Source organism: Urocitellus parryii, chromosome 9, assembly GCF_045843805.1.
Source record: "Urocitellus parryii isolate mUroPar1 chromosome 9, mUroPar1.hap1, whole genome shotgun sequence".
NCBI lineage: Eukaryota > Metazoa > Chordata > Mammalia > Rodentia > Sciuridae > Urocitellus > Urocitellus parryii.
Genome location: NC_135539.1, coordinates 86,588,351 through 86,596,522, shown reverse-complemented (window position 1 = coordinate 86,596,522; position 8,172 = coordinate 86,588,351).

Genomic DNA, 8,172 nt, shown 5'->3' with positions numbered 1-8,172 from the left:
GTGTGTGTGTGTGTGTGTGTGTGTGTGTGTGTGTGTGGTGGGTATACAAGAGGCCTACATGTGTGTATATCTGTTGTGATTGTGTGAATGTACAGGCAGTCAAGGGATCCAGAGCCTAGAGGAGATGCTTGCCCACTGCCAGCCTTGGCCTTGGCTTCAGGGCTGCTCGCTGGAGGAGAGGGAGGCCTAGAGCTCCCAGGTCTGCACCTGGGGAACAGCCAGCAGTGGCTTCCACCAGCATCACAGCAGCAGAGGCCTGTCTTGCCTCTGGCTTTCAACTGAGGGCTCATCGAGGGCAGGGACGAGCAGTTTACAGCAGTCCCTCACTGCCCTGATCAGAGCCACTCAGCACACGCAGCTCACTCCTCTACCACCTGCTTGGTGTGGGTTGGGTGGGCAGCCCCTTGGTGGGGTGGGGGAAAGTATGCTGACATGAGCGGCTTCCTTGCCCACCAGCAGCCTCCCCTTCCCAGACACCCTATAGCCCCTTGGGGATATTTCCCCTTCTCAAGAGGAGTAGATTCATCCCTTCAACACCCACAAGTGCCATTGCTGGGAACATCTCCATTTCCCCAGGAACTCCCCAGGCCAGGGTCCTGTCTGCAGTGTGCACAGAAATTACCCTCTAGGATGCCAGGAAGGGAACAGCACTTCCTCTGTGCCTGAGAGATGGGCCAGGAGCTTGTGAGCCCCACTCCGATGCTGAGCCAAGCTGACCTCACTCTGCCTTCCAAGCACAGGGCACAGGGCCCCCACGCACAGGAGCAATGGACACAGGGCAGCAGTGCCAGCAAATGGCCAATGTCCAGAGTTTCAGGGCCTCCACATCCATCCAGCCCCCTCAGCAGGGCACTGCAGAATCAAGTGCATGGTTTGACCCCAAAAGAGGACCAGGGTCCATCTCCATAGGGGCTGGACCTCCCTCAGACAGAGGACCCCAGCACTGAAGGCAGGACAGGACAGGGTGCAGGGCAGGGCAGGAGGGCCCAGGCCAAAACCACAGCCCCTCTGATCCGGGCACCTTTCCCCAGATCTCCCAGGAAGCGGGTTCCTTTGAATTTTTCAAAGGCATACAAGAAAGACCTGCTTTTGACAAATTCTGCTACAGGTAGAGGAAGTGACTGTGTGTGGAGGAGGCTGCTGGAGGCAAGGGCCAGCAAGTGCCCCTGCCAGTGCTTGCTGTTATTGGAGGCAAGGGCCAGCAAGCACCCCCTGGCAGGGCTTACTGCAGCCTGCCAGGCTCAGAGAGGCCAGGTGGAGAAGGGGTTCCAGACAGAGTCCTGGAGCCACTCCATTCATCCCTGGTGACACCCATGCTGGCTCTGCAGTGGCAGGGCTATGCTCCCAATGCCATATCACCGCCTGGAGCCACACGGCTCACTTACAGAGATCAGCCCAAGATGACCTCGCACACTACAGGTCACGCATGGTCAGCCCTTTCACCCTGGCTGGGCTCTTCCTGGGATGTAGGACTACCAGAGCTAAAGCAGGAAGAGTGGGCCACCCTGCCCACGTGCCCTGTCCCTCCACCGAGGGCCCCAGAAAGCTTCAAGACTAGCCTTCCATTTGTAGATGGGCCCAGCCAAGGTCAAGGAATGGAGGCCTCCAAGCCACAGGTGACAGCCCAGACCTTGTCTTCAAGCTGAGCCAAGCCAGACGCTGAGCCTGACCCTCCTGGGGCCAGCTGTGGCTTGCCCCCACCCACATCCTGCTCCAGGGCCACTGGGGCGGCCCTGCTTACAGCTGCCCAGGGGGGCACCAGATATGATGGGGTGGGTACACTCAAGGTAACCGCAGGAGCTTTGCCAGCTCAGATCACTTGAGGCTTTGACCTTGCCAGCATCCTCTGCCTTGGAGGAGAGCAGAGTGGGGTGGGGCGGGTGGCGAGGGGCTTGCCATTAACTTTGCTTTGAGTGACCAAGAGGCCCATAGAGGTTCTGTGAAATGCATCTGAAGTTGGGGGCAGAGGAAGGAGGAAAGCGCCAGGCCTCCCCTTCACCTTCTTGGGGCTCAGTTTCCCCCAGGGCTACCCTAGCCCCACACCAGACACCTCTTCACCTGCAGCATTAGTCTCGGGTCTCCAACACAGGAGGTGGGGAGTAAAGAGAGACATATGGCGGGATTGAGGGTCCTGAGATTGCCTTGGTGCCTGTGGGTAATGCCAGGCAGCTGACCAGGAAACAGACCAGGCTCTCCTTACAGAAACTCCTCAGGGAGGACAGCAATTAGCTCACAGTAGTACAGCCAAGCTCCCTACAACCCAACTTGCCTTTCAGACTTCTTTTTTTTTTTTTTTTTTTTTTGTGTGTGTGTGTGTGTGGTGCTGGGGATTGAACACAGGGCCTTGTGAATGTGAAGCAAGCACTCCACCAACTGAATCAGACTTTTTGTGTGTAGCACACAGTCCACCTCCAAGCCCAGGAGGTTTCTGCTTCCCCAGCGGGGAGGTGACAGGCCCATCTTTCCAGAAGCCTGAGCCAAAAGCAGCACACTCCTGCCCTCTGCTGGCTGATCCCAGAGTAACCTCAGCACAAGGACGCTGCATGGATGGCCGCCAGGCTTCACAAAGAGACAGAGGCCGCCATGCTGAGGCTCTGGAGGCAGGAGAGGAGGTAGGTGTGTTCCCAGCCACCAGCCCCTGAGGATGGCTGAGAGGCTTCCTGACATGCCTGATCTCTGTGGAAAGCTGCAGTGGCAGTTGGTGACCAGCCATAGGCCGGAAAGAGGAGCCCAAAGGACACAGTGAAGCCACACAGGGCAACACCTAAGGAGGGCTGGCCCAGGGAGGCCCCACAAGTGCTGCCGGTTCCTCTTCTAGTTAAAGCTGCAGGGAATTGAAACATGACCTGAACAAGGCTCAGGCTGGAGGGCAGCCTCAGAGCCGGACAGACTGTGTGAAGGCCGTGGGGCAGACTGCACAGCCCTGTGGGCCCGCAGGGGAGAGAGGCCACCTCCCTCCCAGGCAGGGTTCCTGTGCCTGAGCTCAGGGGCCACAGAGACTCCAGCTGCCCCAGGTGGGGGTGCTTCCCCCAAAGTCGACTTTCTGGCTCTTAAAAGGAATCTGGCATTCCCAGAAAGACAAGCAGGAACCTTAGAGGAAGAGGAAACTCCTGATCTCACCCCACAGGCCCCAAGAGCCACTGAGAGGTGCTCTCTCCTGCTGGAGGCCCTGCCTACCAGCCTGGTAGAAGACAGCTGAAGACAAAGATTACACAGGCCTAGATGACTCCCTCCATAACTCACTCAGCTCCCCACAGTGGGGAAGAGAAGGCTTGGAGGCCGGTGCCAGGTGGGGGCACTCTCACTGGGCAGAGGGCTCTGAGGATTCCAACCCTGGAGGGAGGAGTTGAGCTGGGGGAGATGGGGCGCATTCCAGAGGAACAGGTTAGAAGTCTGAAACTAGCACTGTCTGGGCACCTTGGCAAGCCAAGCCCTAACTCCAGCCTTCAGAGGAAAGACCTTCTGGCTCTGACAGTGCCCAGCCTCAGGGTGCCCAGGCTATGGGTGCTGAGCCTCTGGGTATTCAGCCTCAGGGTGCCCAGCCTCTGGTGTTCAGCTTCTGGGTGCCCAGCCCCTGGTGTTCAGCTTCTGAGTGCCCAGCCTCAGGGCATCCAGCCTTGGGGTGGCCAGTCTCAGGGTGCCCAGCCTCAGGGTGCCCAGCGTCAGTGTATTCAGCATCAGGGTGCCCAGCCTCAGGATGATCAGCCTCAGGGTGCCCAGCGTCAGGATGCCCAGACTCAGGGTGCCCAGCCTCAGGGTGATCAGCCCCAGGGTGCCCAGCCTCAGAGTATTCAGCCTCAGGGTGCCCAGACTCAGGGTGCCCAGACTCAGAGTGACCAGCCTCAGGGCATTCAGCCTCAGGGTGACCAGCCTCGGGGTGCCCAGCCTCAGGGTGACCAGCCTCAGGGTGCCCAGCCTCAGGGTGCCCAACATCAGGGTGACCAGTCTCAGGGTGACCAGCCTCAGGGCATTCAGCCTCAGGGTGACCAGCCTCGGGGTGCCCAGCCTCAGGGTGCCCAGCCTCAGGGTGCCCAGACTCAGAGTGACCAGCCTCGGGGTGCCCAGCCTCAGGGTGACCAGCCTCAGGGTGACCAGTCTCAGGGTATTCAGCCTCAGGGTGCCCAGCCTCAGGATGCCCAGCCTCAGGGTGCCCAGCATCAGGGTGTTGGGCCTCAGAGTGACCAGCCTCGGGGTGCCCAGCCTCAGGGTGACCAGCCTCGGGGTGCCCAGCGTCAGGGTGCCCAGCCTCAGGGTGCCCAGCCTCAGGGTGTTGGGCCTCAGAGTGCCCAGCCTCAGGGTGCCCAGCCTCAGGGTGACCAGCCTCAGGGTTCCCAGCCTCAGGGTGACCAGCCTCAGGGTGACCAGCCTAAAGGTGACCAGCCTCAGGGTGACCAGCCTCAGGGTGACCAGCCTCAGGGTGTTCAGCCTCAAGGTGACCAACGTCAGGGCCCCTAGCCTCAGGGTAACCAGCCTCAGAGTAGCCAGCATCAGGCAATAGCAGAGTTCAGCTTTGACTGGGCTGGAGCACAACATACCAGAGACACTGGACCAACAAAGCACAAAGGGTAGCAGCAGGAACAAGAAGTTCCTGTTCCTGTGCAGACTGAGTTCCATTGTTTTTACCTCACTCCACAGAATTCACTTTGTTAAAAGCTCTCTCTTCACCACCACCGCCAATGTCAACTGTGCAGCTCTGCAGGAGGTAGCCTGAATCTGCAGAAAGTCCCAGTGCTGAACCTGCTAGGCAGGCCACCTGGAGAAACACCACTCCAGGATCCCTCCTCCCCACCTGGCAGCAGAGCAGGAAGGAAGGCCTCGAAAACCCTGAGAGGAGCTTGCTGGGGTCCCACTGATAATTCATAATTTAAGAACTGTCAATCATGGTGGCTGTCCTGCCCCAGGACACTCTGCAGGCCCTCGGTGTTGCTCTTGTCCTCACAGTCGCTCACCCCGCAGCCTGACCCCCAGCTGCCCTGAACACACTCCCAGTTCCTGCTGCTCTTGGCCCTCTGCCCAATCAGAAGAGTCTCAGACTTTCACCAGCTTAGAAACTTCCCAGTGGAAAAAAATCACAGGACTAGAGAAAGACCATAGGCAATAGGACCCTCGACCTGGACTTGTGCTGGGCTTCTCAGCACACACCTGCTGCCAGGAAGAGAGTAAGAACTGGGTGCCTGGAGACCAAAGCTCTTCAAACAACTCCACCACTTAAAACCTGCAAGGTCAGAGGGAGTTCCCAGCTGCCCAGGCATCTGAGTGTCCATGATTTCTACCTCATCTTTGCACATGAAACCAAGCCTTTGAAGTCTACAGCCTCTGAGAAAAATTAAAAACGATCACACCAGAGAGCCTGACTGTTCAGGAACTCCAGGGTCAGCCATCTCCCGTAGCAGCTGTGGCCAAGGGCACAAAAAGCAGCAGCAACAGGGATTATTAAGGAAATGGAAACAGGTGGCCCAAAACTGGAGCAAGCCTCTATAAAGCAATGGGCCAGGGAAAGGAAGCTTGGTGTCTTCTCCCGAAGTTGGAGGGGAGCACAGGGCTGCCAGACCCACCAGATGGCAAGTTGTACGCACCAGGCCTCTCTCTGTGCCTGTCCTGCATGTGGAGGGAGAGGTGGAGTTCTCCGGCTGTTCTAGGTGGAGATAGCGTTAATATCTTAAGTCAGCGACTTACCACTTCCTATGTGAGTCTGTCCTTGACACAGGAAGGACAGAGATACACTAGGACCCACAGGCCCAACCAGGACCAGAATCAGGGGTTAGGACTACGATCCACACACCCAGCCAGGACCAGAACCTACATGGCCCTAATCATAGAACAGAGAAGCTGGTAGGAAGGGACACAAGCTGAAAGCCAGCCTCTCTTCTTTGGTGATTAACAGATGAGTGCAGAAAGCAGAAAGAACATGAGGGTTTCAAGAGGCTGAGCCAGGACACGCCGACCTCGGCAGAGCCGTGCTGTTCCCAAGACACACCACACTGGCCTTAGAACATATTTACCTCATACAGGACATGCTTTCTGATCCCAACAGAATATAATTAAACATTGACAGCAGGAAAAAATGATGTTGGCCACGGCTACCTGTGTGGAGAAGCAGTACCTTCATTGCTCAGGAAGCTGGAAATGAGCACAATCTTTCTGAAGGTCAGCATGGACTCCCTCAATCCAGAAGTGCATGCCAAGGACAGCACGGGTGTGGATCAAGAATGTCCAGCACCATGCTTCTGTTAGTGGCAAAGCCTTTCATGGATCCTAAATGACCAATAATAATAAATTAAATAAACTGTGATATTCATGTAGTAAAAATTTTAAATACACAATCATTAAAAATAAACCACAGAAAAAATGCTAGCCTGGAGAATGTTCACCACAGAAAGCTAACATGAAATAAGTAGACAATTAAATAATGCACACACAAAAACCAAGAGGGAATGTGTGTGCACATGTGTGTGCAAAGATGAAGGGGACATACCCCAGTGTCCACCTGTTATCCCTGGGTATGGAATAACACAGTCTTGATTTTCTCCTTTGTGCTCTCTATTAAAAATCCAGATTCTCTGCAACAAAGTATTGGTTTCAGGATCAGGAAGGTTAGTTACATTTAAGAAAATGTTTCTATTATGGAGTTTGGTGCACATTTTGTTTAAGCTGAAGTCTATCTGCATAACAAAGAAGCTTTGTTTCTTTTGTTTGTCTCAATAGAACAAGTAACTGTTCATCTGATTCTCTAATAACCTCTGGGGTGGGAAGTTAGAAAGGGAAAGAGAAAAAGCTCAGAATCAAAAGAGGAGGGGACAATGTAGCATAGCTGCAGATGCCCAGAGAGAAGGAGCGGGACAGACAGGCACAGGAAAAGACAGAGAGAGAGACATAGAAAGAGAGACACATAGAGAGATAGAGATGGGCAGGGGCAGAGGACAGAGAGAGAGAGACAGACAGGGACAGGCAGGGACTAGGAGTGGCCTTGGAGTAGGCGGTCTGGCCCCTTCCTCTGCTCTGGCTTCAGGTTTACCTGCAGAACCATGTGGGTCATCGTACTCTCTGGAGTGGTTCCTTTGTCCCTGTTTGAATGTGATGCTGGACCCAGGAGCTGAGGATCCTCTGGCTTCAGTGTGAATGGATCCAATCTGCACACCAAGAGTATGGCCACAGACCCTGAGTTAGGTGGAAGGGCATCAGGATCCCAGGACAGACCCTCCAGGAGCTTGAGATTCCCTCCAGTGTTAGACAGGCAAAGCCCTACCCAGAGAGAGGGCATTCCCAGAGATCCTCAAACCTTCAGGATACTGCCCTCCAAGAGTTGAACCTTCCTCTCCTGCTGGCTTGGTGTGATGGGACACAGTCACTCTAATAATTAGAATGAGGCAGAGGTGGCAGACCAGGTGACACACACACATCCTGATCCCTGCTCCCTCTGTCCCCATCTCTCAGCAGCCACTCTGAGGGCACTCTGGAGGGAGCAGCTTGACCCTCTGGGCCAGCACATACACACACACCACCTCCCCACTGGGGTCACCTCACAGTGCTGCCCAGCAGCAGGCAACAGGTGAGAGCAGAGAAGAGGCATGTCTGTAGGACCTGGCTCCCCTACCCTGCCTACACCTAGTGTCCCACCATAGAGAGCTCTGCAGCCAGCAAACAGCACAGTCATCCTTGTGGGAGCCCTGGACAGAGCAGTTGCTTTTGCATTTCTCCATTTTCTGGTTTGTGAAACTGAGGCTCAGAGAAAATGATTTGTTCATAACAGTTCCATGTGGCAGCGGGGAATCCAACAGCCCCTGACTCAGAATCCCAGGTTAGCCTGTGAAACCATCATAACAGAGGCTAGAGCAGCAGGAAGAGCATTCTGGAGGCTGAAGGTGGCCAATGGCAGGCTCCCGGCCCCTTGGGGCACCTGGTGGCTGCGGGCTGCCTTCACCCTCCTCGGCGTCCCACCTCTCACTCCATCTGGGTCTGTTGTCCTGGAGCACTCCTCCTCTTCCTGCAAGGACACACACCAGACTAGCTGAGGACCACCCTGAGGACTGCATCTTCCCTCCCTACTCACACCTGCAAAGACCCTTTCTCCAGATGTGGTTGTCACATCTTCTGGGGGGACACAGCTCAACCCTTGGCATTTCATAAGTTACGTCCTCCTCTCTACCCAGGAAGGTGGAAGAAACAGAGCCT